This window comes from Barbus barbus (assembly GCF_936440315.1).
Source record: "Barbus barbus genome assembly, chromosome: 16".
Taxonomy (NCBI): domain Eukaryota; kingdom Metazoa; phylum Chordata; class Actinopteri; order Cypriniformes; family Cyprinidae; genus Barbus; species Barbus barbus.
This window is the reverse complement of record NC_136744.1, coordinates 15,620,275-15,639,996: the sequence shown is the minus strand read 5'-3', so window position 1 is coordinate 15,639,996 and position 19,722 is coordinate 15,620,275. Positions and strand designations below refer to the sequence as shown.

Here is a 19,722-nt window from a genome sequence, read left to right as displayed (position 1 = left end):
TTACCTAATACTCAGTTTTATGTTGACATTTATTTTTATCACAATATGCATAACTGGTCAGCGTTTATGACAAACCCAATACTGTAAAAAAATATCTCACGGGTTAGACCGGAGAAGACAAGATAACTTGACATTTGACCCCCCCCCCTTTTTTTTTCATAGATTCTATTAAAGAAACCATTGTTGAATAATGATTAGGTGTATGCCTTCTATGCATGTTTTGAATTTTCAACTTCTCCTTCCTATTGTATTACTGTCTGGAATAACCTGTGCTACTATTTAAAATAACCTGTGCCTTTTTTCTTTTTTTTTTAGTTTTTGTTTTGTTTGTTTTTTTTTTTATTAAAAGATGTAACTACAATTTGTTGTACAACATTGTTATATTTTTTACATCTCAATAAACAGATTGTAAATATATATATATATATATATATATATGTATATATATCTTAGGGGTTGATTTTAACCTTGCAGTTATGGCGGAACTGCAACCACCGCGGCTCATGCGGAATCTATCTATTCAATACTATGATCTCAGATGAAACCTTTCTCAGACACGATAAGTCAAAACGTTTAATTAACCGACCACTTGTTAAATAAGTGTTTCATCGGTTTACTTGATGTCTGCTTATCATTCAGTCCCTATTAAGGGTGATCGATGTTTAGACTTCATTATCATGTGTAGCTTGTTGTAATGTCACGGTTAGTTTGGTCACAAGGTAACGTTACGTCGTCTTGCTAACGTAACTTATGTATACATTTCCTACATGTTAGCAAGACGACGTTCTAAATATTACTGTCAATAAGCTCCCGGGGCAATCCACATAAACACTTTCATTCTGTTACAAAACAATGAACCATTGCTTATCCCATCCCCAAGCGTTGATGCGCGTTCTCGATTATTACTGTCTGGTGTCAAAGTGAAGAGGTTAGAGGTCTTTGCAGACCCCGCAGCGACAGCACGTGTGTGATGAGACTGTAAGTATTTTAGGCAGTTAATCTCATTACATTATAAATCGCCTACTATAACACGGTCCTTTTTATTCAATAAAATCTAGCACGCTTGTTGAGGTTGCTTCGCGGCATGATTCGCTAGGGGCTGCCAGACATCTGCTGGTGTGTTTAAAATGATTTTCAAACAGAGAGAGTTTACTTTAGTATGGTTTTATGTGACTATTGACGTAGGAAATGAATGTGTTTATGTATATCGTATGCATAATAATTGTAGTAATTATAGCAATAAATTATTTTAATTATTATGCTATTGTTGATGTTTATAGCAGCCCAGTATATAATAATGCTAGATAGTTTTGTGATCGAGATGTAACGTTAATGTATTTTCATCTTCAAAACGACAGATTTCTCACCTAAAGAACTTCATGGCTGTTATTTCGGAAGTTCAGTCAAATAAATTATAATACCTGTAAATACTGTTGTCTGGTTCTGTTCTCTTTATAGGCTATCAAACAGTGTCATTTTAATTTTTAATTATTTTAATGATTTTGCCCAGTCAATTAAAGGCTTTTTGTTGTTACGACGAGTGCCTTGGAGTAATTCATCATTTCAAACAGTGTCATTTATTGGATGACTGTTTAAGTTGTAAGGTGCGAATATTGGTAAATATATATATATATTGGTTAGACTGATTATCTGTCTACCTCTAATGTCAACCTTCTATTAATATATAATTAGTCTAAATATGTGAAAACGGCATGATAATCTCAGTTTTTGTTCTTTTAGACGCAAAGACATTTAGAAATGGCTGCTATTTACTCTGGCATCCATCTGAAACTGAAAAAGCCTCACACACCCTGGCCAGACAAACTGAAACTTGCTCGATTTGCCTGGATATCAACACAGTGCCTTCTTCCTAATAAAGAGCAGGTAATTGATCTGATATAGACTCAGTCTGAATATTTTTGAGAGTATAAAATGTACTACTTTTTAACTGGATATATCTAGCAAATGTACTGTAATATTTTTAAATGAATATTTTTCAAACATTGATTACCTATCAAAGGTTATACCTATAGTAACACTATTGTTTTAAATAATAATTAATTTCTGCTTGTATTATTTGCATTTGTAAGTCTCTTTAATTTAGTTATGTTAATTTCATCAATATTGCTTGAATATTAGTAAAGATTTTTTCTTTTCTTTTTGTCAGCGTTATCAAAGACAATGCATGTTCTGATGACTTTTAAAGACTTTTATCTAAAATGCGTTGATAAGATATGTTTAAAAAAAATCTCACCACAACAATGAAGTAAATGTTGAAAAAAAGATTTAGAAAGAATATGATTGTTTCAAATAACACTAATAAAGTCAAAATGAAGGTCACACTTTTTGTGACGCAGACACAGAATAATTAAAACAAAAATAATTCACAAAAATGTATAAAAGTAGTGTACTCTAATGTATTATTTGCATGGATAGTTTTTAAATGTTGTTTTTGTTAAATGTTGATACATGTTTAAATTAAGATACAGAATATTACATTTCGTCAATGCGGGTTTTGATGGCTAAAATTAGATTTTTATTCAGAGTATAGGAGATCATGATCCTGACTCAAGAGAACAGTATTCTTTTAGTATCACTGATGGGAAAAGACACAAACGTTTTGGCTCAAAGCCTTTCTCAGTGTGCAAAGCCTTCCTTGTGAGTGTGGATCATGATCTCCTATACTAAGTAATTTAACAGATTGACCTACCAAAATAAAAAGATCAAGTGACGGAAGAGCGTGGTGCAAACGTACAAACGTTGTTGTTGAATTTTATTCAGAGCAAAAATGACCAAAACTAATGATTATAGTAAGAAGAAATATTAACTAAATTTTAAGCATTTTTTGGTCAAATTTAAAAAAAAAATGAGCACTGCATTTATCATTTGTTTTATTTTATCCTAGATTATCAATGACAGGGTTTTGGACTGTTCTTCAGGATTCAATCCTGAATCTGTCAGTCTCCACACCATTCTGAGCTGTTGCCATGGCATTTTGACCTCCCCAGTGCTTTCCGTGACCTACACTGCTAAGTATGAGTTGTTAGTGGAGCTCTTGAGTTTAATCTGTGGCTTGTCCAGTATGCAGCTCAGGCAGCAGAAAAGTGAGGAGTCTCTCTCTCTCAAAGTCTTTGAGGTTCTCCTCCTTGTTTTCAACACCTACCTAAGAGTGCAGAAACAGCAAGCAAACTCCAAACGAGTGTTTTCCCAGGTAACAGCACACCTCCTTCATCCTCTTCTCCTGCTCAGACACTTACTGAACACTAGAGTATGGACTGAGAAGGATGACGTCAAGATTCGCCAACATCTGAGCAAGGAAATTCAGAGCAAAGTGGACGCTGTTCTTCAGTCAGCGTTCTTCATTCCTGATCATTTGCCGTCCTACAAGGAAGAAGTTTTACCATCGGAGGATAAAGCTGGGGCCAAAAAGAGCCATGCGGGAAAGGGCTTGCAAGGCCCCGTCAATATGATCCTTTTAAAACTTAATGTCCAAGGAACTAACGAAGAGGAAGAGGCTTTATTTTATGCCGTTAAATTCAAACTCACTCTGCTATTTAAATTCGCCCTAGATTCATTTTGTAAAGGGGGGGAAAACAAGCAAGTGATCTTCCACCTCATGTCTAAGCTCATTACTGCTTTGGGGTTCACAGATGAACTGGATATTGACAAGAAATTTAGTGCATTGAACTGGGGTATTGCTTTACTCACTCTGGAGAACCTCCTGAACTCCTGTTTGGCTGGTGATATCTATAATGTGGCTGTAGACAGAATACAACACGGAGAGGTGCAATTGAATTTCTACAGGAAACTGGCTCGCCTATTATTTAACAATACCCAGATGGGCATCCCAGCTTGGTACCGCTGTCTCAGAGCTCTGCTTTCACTGAATCACCACATACTGGAGCCAGATTTAGATGAGCTCCTTTCAGCTGTGTGGGTTAATGCAGACAACATGGAAGTACGTGTTAGGAAAGCCAGAGAAGCACTCTAGTCTGCCGTCTTGTAAACTTATGCCAAACTCCGACAGCTGCCTAAACTTATAGAAGAGCTGCTTGATGTCGTGTGTCGGCCTGCAGCGGATGAATTGCCGTTGTTGCCCGAAACGATACAAAAGACCCTGTGTCAGTGTTTGCTAGACAATCCTCCGAGCCAAAATCTCGAGATCTGTTGGCTCATTTTAAAAAGGATGCAGTGCTATCTTCTCCCCCACATCCAAGATGAAACATCGTATTTGGTGCTGAAAGTGTTTTCTTTGAGTTTGCTCCTCTACGCTGTACTCTTCAGTTTTAAGACCCTGGACACCAGCACCCCAGTGCCAATCGTGAAGAAGACTCAGAATCTTATGATGGAGATGCTGAAGTTCGTTGAAGACCTGTTGAAGCAGAACTTTATCACCAAAGGTCCTTGGATGGAGAACGTCCAAGAGGTGACCCTTCTGCTTGCTCATACTTGGGTTGAGGTAGATACGCTCTTCCAGATTCACTGTTCTAAGTACACATCGCCGGCTGCCTCACAGAGTGGCGCTTTAGTGGACAAAGCCCTGACATTAAGGGCTTTGTCCACACTTGATCAAACCATCTACTGAAACATCAGGTGCATCAGAGATGCAGAAAATGGCTCAGTTTATTCTAAAAAGGCAAGAACTTTCATTGATGCTCGACGCAACCAGATCTGGGACTTTCAATTTGGTTCTGTTAATGCCAACACTTATATGGCAGCCCACTGGTTTCTTGTTACCTCCAACCTTCCATTAATTGCCCCTTATCTTGAACCAAATGACACATCTGTTTTTGCAGAATGCATGTTGAAGTCTTTGCTTCAGAGTTTGGATGCCTCTGGAAGCAATTTGGAGAACACTGGGATCTCTGTCTCCTTAATATCCAGGCAATTACTCGAGAGTCCTGTTCTTTGTGAGCTCCCTGAGATTTTTTCTGCAATGATAAAGTGCATCATCAAGGCATTTTTTGGACCGCTTGGCTCATCACACATTCAGTTTGTCAGTCCTTCGTTTTTGAAACCTTGTGTGAAAATGGTTGGAGTTGAAGATGAAGAAACAAATGTGAAGAGACTGAAAGCCATCGCACAGGAGATGTTAGACTCTGTCAAAATGAGCTCTTCCATACCTCTATCTAAAACACAGGCAGATCGATTACAGCAGCTGCTCAAAGTCACAAGTGTCCTGAATGGAAATGCAATGTCTTCTAAAGACTATTCAGAACTTTTTATGACTTTGTTCACGCTGACTTCTTGTGTTCAGTGTGATGAAAGCATTGCTCTCTCTGCATCTGTTGGATTTTTAATGTTATGGCTTCAATCCTGGTGGTTAAAAACTCTCAAATGATCCTGAAAGTTGTTCATGGACGTAATCTCTTAGAGGCAACTATGACTTCCCTCTTTTCTCGGAGCAGCAATGGGCTCTTCAAGGGTTTGGATGGCCTGATCTGGTTGTCTTTCCTTCAGTCATTTCAAGACTTCATTCAGTCCCTAATTCAGCTCATAATCGACAGGAAGAGTAGCATGTGCCTCAATCTGGAGAAGTTTACCTCCTTCATGGTTGAAAGTAACCTCACCGCAGGAGTTCTGGCTGTAGATGCAGGGGATCTCTGCTCGCTACAACTCCATCTGGTAACTTTAAGCACGCTATGCAAAGAAATGATCACAAGCCTCGGCAAGAACAAACAGCTGGATCAGACTTTGACTCATTTGTTAGAGAAGGCCACTTCTGTCATGGAGCCAGCCATACAGGCTAAGTTTATGTGCAAGGGAAGTAGACAGATACAGTCATTTTCTGTTGAAATGGTAACAGTCATGATCAGGAGTGAACTATGAGTGAAAGATCCTCAATCTCTGAAAATGACAGGCAGAATAAAATATCCCACATGGCATTCTACCGGAGCTTTTGCCAGCAGATCTTAAAGGAACTCACCCCGGCACCCCGCCCTATGGACTTCCGCATTTCATCTATTCACGATCTCTCTGCATTCTACATGGCTGTGGAAAAGACCAAAGCGACAGTATCCATGCGCTGCTGTCTGGTCAGTCTATCCTAAAACTTTTCAAACCATTGACTTGATTTGAGTAAATTGATGCCCCAAATTTTTGTGAACCCTCTGCCTGTTCTGTAAACAGTCTGTCAATCATTTCATCAGGAACGTGGTTGGCGTTGTCAGACGTGAAGGAGCTGGAGGGGCCAGTAAAGGAGCTTCTAAATCAGCTGGTGTCCAGCTGTTCTCAAGAGCAGTTCCATCTATTACTGCTGATACTCAGAGAGGGACTTGTGCCAGCAAAGATTGAAGAAGGCCACTGCACTGTAAGATTCTTGTAGTGTCGTAGTGTTTATTGTTATGTGTAATAATATATTGTAATAGTTAATACATGCAGTGAATTTATTCATAGTCCCTACTCCCTAGTCCCCACTCATCAGTAAATGACACTATTTGTAAATTTATTAGGGATTAAAACCCAGACAGGACACACAATAAAGTAATTTGCATTCTTAATATTATGAAATTTAAATATTATTGAAATGCATGTACAATTAGATCAATAATGAGTTGGGAAAGTTGTTTTATTATTGAATTATTGCAGAGAATAGTTAATCGTTTGCATTTTGATGCAATCTGAGAAATAGGATCTGACTTTGTTGTTGCATAAATGAAGCTATGATTTTTTTCTTATTACTAAATTACTGAAACTCTTAATCATATAAAGGTCTATTAGTAGGTTTTCTTTGCTTAAAAATTAATTATTAATGATTAACCATCTTTATTTAACTGAATGACAGCCTTAGGTCATATATTTAAAAGTCTGCCACCAGTTTCTTTGTGTGTCTTTATTCTGGATGATTGAAGTTAACAAAATCCATTCCTTTTTCTTTCTCAAAGCATAAGAGTTTCTAAGCATATTTGTAGTGTGCATTGATGATGTGTTTTGTTTTTTCTTTCACAGGAGGTTCTGTCCACAGTAACTTTTATAAAGCTGCTTGCCTGTTGTCAGTTTCCAGAGCATTGCTCAAAGGCGTTTTGGCTCATCACCCCACAAATCATATCTACTCTCATTGTAAGTATTTCAGTACCTGTTTTAAAGGCTCTCATACCTTCTTTTTTTTTACCCTGAATAAGATGGCACATGCATTTCTATTGTACTAGTCTCTTTTTAATGCAATTGTCTTTTTAAGAGAAAAATATCATGATATCCTACTTTTTATGTAAACTTCCTCAAACTTTGGACATTTGGATGTTTAGGATTTAACAATTAATAGACAAATTGAGGGAAGTATTATCTTCCAAAAAACCTTAAACAAGATTAAAGCCAGTAAACCCAGGAACAAGAAAATGCAGAACAAAGAAAAACATTATTCAATTTAGATAACTTTACAGTTTAATTAACACACAAGGAAGAAGTGCTTTAACAAAAAATATGAGGCTCACGTTTCCACTTTTAAACCCTCAAATTGCATGGCACTGTTTACTTCCTTTATAAAAACATTCCTGGACTTCTTGTTTAAATAAAAACCCAGGGACATTATGCAATAAATACTATAAAGCTTTGCTTCTATTGAGCCTGTAACGTTCCTTTAAGGGCGCCTAGAGAGTTGGCTAGCAGTGAAAAACACCATGCTGCTAGCTTTGTAAAACATATCACATACCTCACCCTCCGGCCTGACTCTCTCTTGTCTTGATTTAGCATTAAAATTCATCTGCCTGGAAAAGTCTTCAAAGTCTTATCTATGTCACTGAGTTCACTCAGAGAAGGACTGTGTGTGCCTGTCAGGTTACTTTTATCACTGCACTTTTCTTCTCAGTGTTAGAACTTGACATACTAGAGCTGCCGCTAGCAGAGTTCACCACAGCTACCAGAAGCTTTGTTAACCTTATGCTGTACACACATATATACTAGTACACAAATATAGAACAAGCTCTGTAATCGTCACTTTTGTGATTTTAATATTTTATAGCACTGATCTGTTGCTCTGCAGTTGAAAAGTATTCCGTTAGAAAGTGAACTGATATTGTGCTATGTTTCAAGGTGTCTGCAGGATTTCTGCTAAATGTCAGCCTGGTTTCTAAGAGCTCTTGCATTAGATTTCTATTTCAAATAAATGCTGTTCTTTGAACTTTCTTTTCATAAAAGCATCATGGAATTTTTTTATCACAGTTTATGCAAGAATATTAAGAAACACAACTGTCATAATAGAAATGCTTCTTGAGCAGCAAATCAGCATATTAGAATGATTTCTGAAGGATCATGTAGAACTGAAGACTGGAGTAATGATGCTGAAAATTCAGCTTTGCAATCACAAGAATAAATTACATTTTAAAATATATTTAATATTAAAATATTTCACAATGATACTGTTTTACTGTATCAAATATTTTGTATTTTGAAATATTTCAATCAAATAAATGCAGCTTTCTATCAAAACCATTAAAAATCTTAATTGACCCCAAACTTTGTGTCTGATAGCGCTATGGTCTCTTCCTTCTCACATATTAAATTTTTTTACTTGATATTGAGAGACATTACTATTAAGTTTTTTTTTTTTGTTATAAAGGAGTCCAGTAAGATCCCTTCTCTGACCCGTGCGCTGACGTTACCAACTCTTCAGACTTTGACCGTCCTGCTCCGGCAGGGTGAAGCAAAGATCTCCAACCCACACCACGTCATTGTGGTTCTGGGTGCGCTGCAGTTTGTGCCTCTCGACAGTCATTCCATGGAGGACTACCATGCTGCTTTTGAGGCCATCCATGAAGTCTTGTTTGCAATCATCCACTGCTACCCTCAGGTGAGTATCCTGGCACTAGAGGGATAGACAGATAAGAGCTTAAACTTGATAAAAGGTATGCATAAACTTGATAAAAGATACATATTTTATTGTTGTATTCTTTCAAGTTTGAATTATGACCTTATATGTTTTAAATTGACTTAACAAATCAGCCAGAGTCCATGGCGGTAGAAACCGTGCCAGATGCTATCATTTATTAAAGACGGGTCTCCGACATCTGTTTATCTGCACTTGCATTGGAAAAATGTTTTATTAATGTGGCTTTCAGGGTTTTGTTTCATGAACACACCCAACGTGCTGTGTCTGGCAGAGGAAAAATTAATCCCAAAGCATGGATAAAGAATACAATATCAGTTAGTAAACACATAATATATCTATTAGTATTTTATTTATTTAGTAATTTAGCAGACACTTTTATCCAAAGCGACTTACAAATGAGGACATAAGAAGCAATCGAAACCAACAAAAGAGCAACAACGTGCAAGTGCTATTACAAGTCTCAGTTAGCCTAACGCAGTACAGATAAATATTATTATTATTAATAATAAAAGAGTTTTTTATTAAATATTTTTTTTTATTTATTTTTTTATCACAAATACAGTAGGACATGGAATTTCTTGAGATGAAAAGCATTGTTACTCAGACAAATGTTTTTTTTTACAAAAAGTAATTTGCTCTTATTGTGCACTTTAAAAACAGTGGATGTCATGTTAAATATGTTACATTAAGCGGAATTGGTAAATTAGTTCTCTGAGATGCTTTGGAAAATGCTGATGTTTCCATAGGTTTATGCAAATAGGTGTATTACAGGCTAATGCTGCTTGATGTTAGGAGTGACTATTACAGTGCCCTAGAGAGGCATTTAATTTGCACTTAATATGAGTGAAAATTAGAATGTAGTTTGGGAAGTTGCCACAAATCCTGAGGGGAAAGGAGCTTATAGTGTCTGGTAGGTAAGGAATATTGGAACTGTGTAAGACTTCAAGATCTACCGGTTGCTTTGCCAGTGAAAGTAGGAGACTTGCATGTTGAATTAGAGATTTAAATCAGTAACTTGAAATGTCCACATAACTTAATTCCTGTAAATTCAAGCTTAGCAATTCTTAGTTGTAGTTTGCCACTAAGTGTAGATCAGATCCATCTGTCTTAAAGGCATAGTTCATCCAAAAAAATTAAAATTCTGTAATCATTTACTCATCTTCATGTTGTTCCAAAGCTGTATGAGATTCTTTCTTTTGTTGGAATGTTGGTAACCAGACAGTTGCTGGTAGCAAGCCTTTAAATGGATAGTTCAACCAATTTTGGGGTGAAATATCCCTTTAAAACTCGTATAATTTACATTGTCATGTCAAAACAACTTGACATGTTTTTTTTAGAAAACTTAATGGCCAAATAAAAAGAGAAAAATCACCAATCACTACTATCTTGCTTACGTTGTTGTTGCTAGGATTCAACTAATACATCAGTCTTCTATTAAAATGTTAAATTGATTCAGGGTCAAATGTTTTTGTATTCATTGGATAAACATAAAGGATTTTGTATTTTGCACTGAGCCATCTGTGCACCAGTTTTGAAAGCTTTCAATGTTTGATGTTAAAGGCTTCTCCTACCTTCCTGAATTGCTTTTATCGCTTGGTTTCATCTGTCATGCATGAAGGCAGACAACGGGGTGACTCTGACAGAGGTAAGCATACCTATATTAGCCACGTTCAGAACTGTTTATGTTTAAACATTATGTACAGTTAAATCTCTTATGCTCACTGAGTCTGCATTTACTTACATGGAGAAAAGAAATGGGAAAGCACCTGATGCTGGCAAGTTGTTACATTTGAAGTTTGATATGAAAAGTGTCCTGTTCTCAGTCATTTATTGAGTATCAATAGTGCCATGTCTCCTGATACTTTTCCATCTACAAGTTGCACTAAATTCATTTATTGTGCAGAAAGATGTTATTTGAGGTATGATTCACCTAATGAGACAAGCACATCGTTTAGCCGTGTTCAGAGACAGACGCTTGCAGACTGTGGCTCTGTGGATTGAATTTCAAAGTGAAGTGAAGGAGAAAAAAAATTCCATGAAGAAAGAAGTTTGAATTTGATCCTGAAGCTCGAGGCTCAACACATTTTAGCACTGAAGGCGTTTCCTTTTTGAATTGAGAATTCTTTTTATGGCTTAAGATTTAAAGCCTTTTTTTCCTCTGTCCATTAGTCTTTTTTTCATTTCTCAAACTTTCATATTTGACATCAAAGTTTGGTCCGAACTTAAATGTATTTAGATGTGAGACAATTTCAATCTTATTGATCATCTTATGGTGCTTTCTTAAATCATTAATTTGATGTTCACTCTTATCTGTCTGACAGATAACCAGGCTTTGAAAAGATTTAACCAGGATTCATATTTATAATCTAAAATATATTTAATATTAATGATTGGTGGTTAACACGTTCAGTTCCTTTTTTAAAAATAAATGCTTTTTTTTATTTTTATTTTTTTTATATTCAACATAGAATCCTGAAAGAAATGTATCATGGTTTCCATAAAATATATTATTCCAATGAATCATTTGGTGATTAGGGTTTTTAGAAGACAATTTAAACATACCCCACACCTGATCGGAAAATAAAACATGCACATCCTCATTAAGATCCTTAGCGCAAACAGTTGTAATAGATAAAGGTTTGTATGAATGCTCAAGAAGAAAGAGATAGATGACTGAAGCAGAGGAGGGAGATTCCTCAGAAGGAAGGATTAGTTTGAGCAAAGGGTGAACAGACAGTTGAGAGTTCCAAGGCACCCCATATGCCCGTAGGGCCGATCTAATACGCAAATACATAAAAAAAAAAGGAGGTGCCTGGCAGATTATATTGAGTTTTAAGATTCTGGAAGGATTTTAAACCACTATCATCATAGATATCTCCCAGAGTGTTTATTATGAGTCCATTGCGGACAATGAAATGGAGTACTGCCTGACAAAAGGTTATTATTGTGGAAAATAGGTGAATGCCTGTGCCATTTTGTAGCTAGTTGTGAACGTCTTTCAACATCCCTGGGTGGTGATGGCGCAGTGGATAAGACACATGCCTTTGGTGTGAGAGACCCGGGTTCGAATCCACTGTGAGACACCAATGTGTCCCTGAGCAAGACACTTAACCCCTAGTTGCTCCAGAGGCGTGCGACCTCTGACATATATAGCAATTGTAAGTCGCTTTGGATAAAAGCGTCAGCTAAATGAATAAATGTAAATGTAAATCCCTCCATGTGGAGAGGAGATGGGTTACAATGGGACCAAACCGAGATTTACACTGCCTAAGCGGAACTCCTGAAAAAACAAGATGCTTCAATTTATACGGATAAACGATAGATTCCTCAATTGCTCTCCAAGACACAGAAGCGTCAGGATCAAACCAAACTGCTAAAGGGCGGAAGGAAAAGGCTGAGCATACAGTCTAAAATTAGGGAAAGACCTCCATGTAATCTACATCGTTGTAAGGTAGTTTCCCATCCCATATATACCGTGAAACACATGCATCTAGTTTATTCCAGTAGCCAACCGGTGGAGCAAGTGGAATCATGGAAGAAAATAAATTAATACGTAGGAGAACATTCATTTTAATCACCGATATACGGGCCTGAAAAGAAGTAGGAAGACAAGACCAATTTTCCAAATCCGAGGATACTTTGGCTAGAATACCTCAGAACAAGCATTTTTAACATTGATAATCATAAGAAATATTTCTCGAGTCCCATATCTACATATTAGAATAATTTCTGAAGGATCGTGTCACTCAAATACAAAACAGTTACTTTAAATTTTAGTAGTATTTAACAATATTATATTGTAGTTCTGATCAAATAAATGCAGCCTTGGTGAGCATAAGATAATTCTTATGCAACTGGTATTTTTTGTGATTTTTCAAACCTATTATGCTTCGATTAAAGGTGCCCAAAGTTATTTGGAGTATTAAACATAAAATGTAAATAGATAAACACACCCGTCTAAAGGTTTACAGACGTGTCTTATGGAGGTCATGCTAAGGTTTTTGAATTAGTTAATTATTCGATTTTAATTAAATGCATCAACGGCGTTAAGCATAATTAATCACATGCGTTAACATTTCTAATTAAAATATTACAATTACTTTGTGATCTCTCTTTTTTCAGCTTCTGAGAAAGACAAAGAGAGTCTTCTGAAGTGTGCCATGCTGGTGGAGAGGATGTACACTCATATTGCCAATGCTGCTGAAGATTTCACAGTCCTGTCTTCATTCACTGTTGCACAATATGACAGTGAACTGCAGAGGGTGAGGCACTAGTCAGTTTTGATCTGCAATATGCCCATAGCAATTTGTACTCAAAATGCTTCCTGAAATGGTCTTTTCTGCTCTCGTGAACTGCCTGCCAATATTTGCTTGAATATTCTAGAAGAATCTTCTCAGTGTCTTAAACCACACAATTATAGCTTAAGAGTTGATGCACTGGGACTAATCCGATGTCCTGCACTCATGGCAATAAGTCTATTCTAACAGACCAGAGGTTGCATTTGAAAGGAGAAACACATTGTCCAGTGTGATCTGTGATTTGAGAGCCAATTGGTTTTGTCAACAAGTGTGAAATGCATTTGACCTCTAACTAGGCTGAGACTCATGTTACTGCACTTAATCACATTGCAGATAATTGTTGCCATTGTGTACTCACTATGGGTTTCCTTCTTATTTCCTAGGTGACGCTTCAGCCAGAAATTAAGGCACATCTAACAGAGGGCATATACTGTATCCTGGACCATTGTGTTGAACAAGACATTAAGTTTTTAAACACTACCCTTCAAATGGGTGTCAAGGAAGTGTTCAATGAACTGTGCAGTAGTTACACACATTATCACAAATCTCAAAGACAAGGGGAAGAAAAGTACACTGTCTAATCCTCTGCCTTAAACTGTTTGTGTGAAGTGAATAGATTAATTAGAAGTAAACATTACAATGACACTATAATTAAGGATGAGTCTAGAAATGTGTTGTATGTTAGTTCACCCAAACATGAAAATTCGTCGTCATTTACTCACTCTCATGCTGTTCCAAACCTGTATGACTGTTCTGTGAAACACAAAGATATTTTGATCATTTTTTGTCCATACAATGTGAATCAAACAACAATGAAGCCTATTGACTTCCAGTGTTCTACAAAATAGTTTTTTGTGTTCTGCAGAAAAAATAAATTCATAAAGGTTTGGAACAGTCATTAGGGTGAACAAATAACACAAATTTCCTTTTTGGGTGAACAATCCCTCTAAATGAGGGAAAAAGTCTTTGTTGTGATGATATATTTTGTACTTTCTAATTTTTTGTAATAGATAAACAGGATGTTGTTTTTCTGAGGAGTACAGTACAATTTTCTGTGTAACCGTTACTAGTGTCCTCAGAAAAACCCTATTGATTAAAAGACCTATCAAAGAGTTAAGGTGTTGCTGTGGCTTATCCGAATTGACAACCTAAAGTCCTGAAACGAAGTTGGAGAAATGGCGTCTCAGGATTGTGCTTCTGAGTAAACCAATTAACCTGAGGCTGGTCCAGTTGGACTCTATAACATTAGTGTACTATGAAAGTGTCTCCTGGATGACAAATGACCAATTACAAATGTACCCCATTAGACCTATATTGTAAAAATTGTGTTGAACATTTATAGAGCAGTCACATCAACTGCTCTGGTGTGCCTCAACTTTTTAAGCTGTACTGCAGTGTACAATAACATTGTGCTCCTGAGGTTATCTTTGAAGAGAATTTAGATGCAAAACAGGAACAACCTCAGATGCAGACTGAATAAATGCACAACTATATGAACACAATGCCATCACAATACAACAAAATGTTCAACATGCACTGTAAAGGCTGGTCATGTTACTGAATCCATGAAGGAGGGGGACTACCGGGGTTTTTTCTTTGTTGAAGATGTAGATGTGTTTGTGCAGGACAATGCAGGAAACGTGTGACAGAGATAAATTTTCTACATTAGTTGGAAAGCTTACTTGACATTACATTGTCATATTACATGTTTTAAATGGCCAATAAGCTTTGTTGTTCGTGACTGGCTCTATGGAACTCAATTTACAATGTACTTTACACTACTGGACCTATTCAGTCTAACAGGGTTGTAGGTAAAAATCACATTTTATACTAAAATATAAGAAATATATACTTTTATTCTAAAATAAATTTCCTTAAGTATCAAGTCGTTTATTTTCCTTTATTGACTATGTGAATGTTAAATGCGTTTTACCAGATTCAGTGTTTCTTGAACTTTATGTTGAATCTAGCAAACTTGATCCAGTATGTGTCTAGATCTGGGTTTCCCAACTCTTGCCCAATAATCATTGGAAAAATCCTTCTCTATGAATGCATTGGTTGGTTATTTTCCCCTGAACATTGTGCAAATAGATTTTTTTTAAACAACAGTCAACTGTATTTTTTTTAGCATTCTTTTTTCTTCTATATTATTATTTTGTCATTTTCCTGTTCCTTGAAGGCCACTGTCCTGCAGCTACAACCCTAATTAAACACACCTGAACCAGCCAATCAAGGCCTTCAGACTCACTAGAAACCTCTAGGAAAATGTGTTGGAGCAGGTCGGAGCTAAAATCTCTAGAACATCATGATGGAATTATCTGGTTGCTAAAGGTATTTTCAAGAAAATAAACTGTTGTTACACATGCTAAAGCAATTGAGGCTCTTCAAAAAGGAAATCCTTCAGGTGTTTTATCATTAGTTGTGCTTTAGTATTGCTGACAAACATGTCAGTCACTATCCTAAAGTGGAGGGATCCAAGAACAATTATTGACTATGGTGTTCTGGCTTTTCAAGTGGCACTTGGCTCTGTGAAACATGTAGATGTGTGTCTGGTGGGCAAACTGATGGTGGAGCTGTTTCACAACTGCTCCATAGTTGTATATTGCACTGATTCCCGAGCACATCCAACACTGCACATTTTGCATGTCTCAGTTCAAACACCTGATTCAGGTCATCAGCTCATTAGAAAAAACTCAAGACCTGAAATGGGTGTGTCAAAAGGGACATGCAAAATAAACCAGAACCAGGAACGTGGTTCGGAGCCACTGCTTTAGAAGGCCTGATTTGTATTGTTGATCTTCAAGAGTTGCAACACCCTCATCAGATTCACAGAAGCTCTGCAGCCATTCCTGTTTGTAGTTACCCAAACTTTCATTTCCTTTGTTCAGCAGAGTCAGGTAATAGTGGGTACCCTAGAATTGGTGTCTGTAGGGGGTCTTGCATGTAAGCGAAGGACTAGAATGAGATAGAAAGCATCCCAGCCGGTACCCAGGAGCTGGCAGGGATGATCAGACCAGTGGACGATGGCCAAGTCTGTTGAAAAACAGATTTGCCTCATTAGCCTGGGTGAATGCTCAAATGTAGGCCTTCGGATACAACAAACCATTGAATATAGAGGAAAAACACATTTGCCCACAGTACACATATACAGACAGGTCATAAAAATAATTAATATAAGATGGAAACGGTCCTGTTCACACTCACAGAGCATGGATTTCTGTCTGAAATTCTGGATGACAACTAGAATTGCATATTTATCAAAGGTTATAACAACATGCGTCAATGTGTGTTTATTACAGAGTTCCAATGTTAATTCTCACGTTCTACCATATTTCATTCATGGCTGTACGTTTATTGTCATAATAGTCAGCTGGTCTTACATTTGAGGTTCAATCTCTCAGTGACAGTGTTGACATGTTTGAAAATGTGCACCGATATAAATATGACAAGTTGTCCTTTGGAATCAAATTGTTTTCGAATGTTATTGTATTTTCAATCAAGGTTAAGAGTGGTCATTGACTTCATGTTGTTATATAGTCCAGCAGCCAATTTTGAGAATGCTGTTATTTCCCTATGGAGATGGAGCTTTCATAAAAACATGTTGACCTTTTATAGCCACTAGGAGATCTTTATTTCCTATAAACTCCCTGGACGTTTTTACAATTCACTCCAGGCTGTATCTCAGAACAGAAAACATCTTATTCTACTTATTTAATCTTGACATAATTGTACACTGAAAATCTGTCATCAGAGTTAAAACTTTTCCCCTGAATGGCTAAACGTCTACTGGGCGTTTATGAAGAGGGATATTCATGTGACATAAGAGAATAAAGCATATTTTTGTCACCACCAACATGACAAAATGGTAGGTTAGAAATATAATCATACTACATGCCTAAATATAGCAGTTTAGGCATATAGACTCTCCTTTCATTCCTGTTCTCAAGGCATCATGACTTCTAGAAAAGATTGAAAGGATGAAAAGATTGGAAGGTTGGGGGAGTAATAAAGCATAGAGACCTTTTACAAAATATGGATGCCATAGGAAATTGTACGTACTCTCCAATTGTAGGCTACGAGCCAAATGTTCTCACAGTAAAGAGGTTTTAGACGCCAAGTTTATGAGCAGGAAATGCACAACCACACAGTTACAGAATAATAATGTGATGTTTAATGACGTTCTTGAGGCTTTCATTGGTTTTTGACTATAAACCATTTTATTAAGCTTCAAATCTGCTAGAATTTGAAGAGTGCCAGAATATTGTATAGGTCATTTGACATTTGAGAGTTTTTTCTGTTACGAAGGAAGGCTGACAGATTTACGTTGTGATGCTACAGATAAAATCATGGAAATTCAGATACAGAAAATTGCTTAAAACTTGAAATAGGTATGGGACATCTTGGTGTCTGGGGACATTTTAGTCTATTGTCATTCCTAGGTGACATTTGAAAATCTTGTTCTTTAAATTTCCTCCTTAAAAGCTAAAGGTTATTTCACATTTAGATGTATTTTATACATTCTTTCAGATATCAAGTTCACATTTTTGCATTCTTATAACCTATATGTTGGTGTCATGATCTGCAAATAAATAACCTAAACCATTTACCTTATTATGTTATTATATTTGAGAGGCCTGAGTCTTGGCACATCATGATTGAATCATCTGGCTATTTGTTATTTCATAGACACTCAATCCTAATCAATTTACAGCACACTTACAACATCAACAGCTGTCCTGAAGCAATCTGAGGACAACTGCTTTGCTCAAGTTTGAAAAGGGATTGAATGGGGTGCCACTTGCCAGCCCAAATCTTTAACTGCAGCGCTATGTGTACATAAAGATCCAGTCTGCAGTGCTCGTCATCGTATGAAAAGTAGGTCATTCAAGTGTTTCCTTGGAAGTGCAGCAGTGTTTCTAAATCTGCCTCGTCCTTTATTCAAATTATTAGATGGCTCAAAAACATTTCGGATCTCAGGTAAATTTTAATGAGTTATTTAAAACTGAAGAACCTAGTTTGTCTAACTGTAGCTTACATTATTCAGTAGGCTATTGATAATTTAAAGCATTTTTTTATCTATACATTAGTTAGCTTTTTTTCCACAGGTTTTAAAAGACACCCAGTGAACCCATTTTGATGAATAAATTAATGTCACTATAGGCCGTCTAAAATCAGTCATCAGACAGCTGTTGCAGCAACCAGCGCTGCTCATCATGAAATTTCTGAAGGGCTCTTTCAAATATTTAAACTAAATCTCATTGAGATTCCAGCAGACATCCAGCATTGAAGTGTAAAACTGCTTTCATTAACTATTGACAGTAACTAAAGGGGTGAAAGGTGGGAATGATTCTGGAGCAGTGGTTTTCAACCAGGGGCCTTTTGCGAACTTCTAGAGGGCCCCAATAAATCAAAATGAAAATTATTTAAATTTAGTTACATTAACATAATCCTAGAGAAATAGTTCACCCCAAAATGAAAATTTGCTGAAAATGTACTCGCCCTCAGACCATCAGATAAAATTGTTTCCTAATTGGAAAAGATTTAGAAAATTTAGCATTATATCACTTTGCTCACCTGTGGATCCTCTGCAGTGAATGGGTGCCGTCAGAATGAGAATTTAATCTAGCACTGGTTTGTTTTAGTGTTTTTAATCATTTTAATAAAAAGTAAGTAAATTTGCTGATATGAATTACAGACATTAATTACAGCGTGGTTGGAATACTATTAGTTTTTATTTTTCTTAAATATTTATTTATTGTATTTTTATTTATTTTTTAAATTTAATAATTTGTTGTTTTGTCATTTGTATTTGTTTTTTTAATGTCTACATAGCTTTTAAATTTTATTTCAGTTTTAGTTAAGTGGTCTTTTTATTTTATTTCAGTTAACACATTTCAAATTTCAAGTAATGAATTTTTATGATTTTGGTTTTATTTCTAGTTAACTATATAACCCTGAGTCACAGAAGAGAGAAGGACCTCAAATTCAGTATAAAGTCTTTTGTAATTGAAACTACTTTTTTGTTTTTAATTTAATGCTGGGTAATATAACAACCTATGGTGATATAAATGTAGATTTTTAACAATTTAAATTTACAAATAAATGCAAATCCAATTTAACAATTGGATTTACATTTTGTTGAAAAGGATGCATAATTTACTGTCATGGGGCATGGAATACATCACTGCTGACACATTAACTTTTGTAAGATTCACTAAATCTAAATTTTTCACATACGTTTCATTAAATGCATTTTTAGTGAATAATTAATAAAAAATAATAAATTAGTAATCAACACCCGGGCAAAATATATTGTACAGTGTGCGGAATTTTAGCAAGGCAAAATGTACATTAGCAAAAAGTGAGCATATTTTCATATGACTTCCGTGAAAAGAGCATAACTATAGGCTACAACAAAATCCCGGCGCATCTTGAGGTATAGGCTAACGATGGATGTCTCCACCCCCACCCCTCCTCCGTCTGCGTCTCTGCGGAGCGTGATTGGATTAAAGTCTGTTACCCTTTCCCCTCTAACCCGGTGATGCTGGCTGTTTCCTGCTTCTTCCTCTATCCAACCGCTGCTGCTGGTGATTTGGTGTT

General features: G+C 36.3%; 1 pseudogene across 1 annotated transcript; it reads left to right on the top strand.

The window, feature by feature from the left end:
* The first annotated feature begins 956 nt into the window (after nucleotides 1-956).
* LOC306882901 (unhealthy ribosome biogenesis protein 2 homolog) lies at nucleotides 957-15,005 on the top strand (annotated as a pseudogene). The gene is made up of 9 exons (XR_013785909.1): nucleotides 957-978; nucleotides 1,741-1,884; nucleotides 2,906-6,039; nucleotides 6,150-6,310; nucleotides 6,949-7,059; nucleotides 8,555-8,785; nucleotides 10,385-10,469; nucleotides 12,947-13,086; nucleotides 13,506-15,005. The product of XR_013785909.1 is annotated as an unhealthy ribosome biogenesis protein 2 homolog (transcript).
* The last annotated feature ends 4,717 nt before the right edge of the window (nucleotides 15,006-19,722 follow it).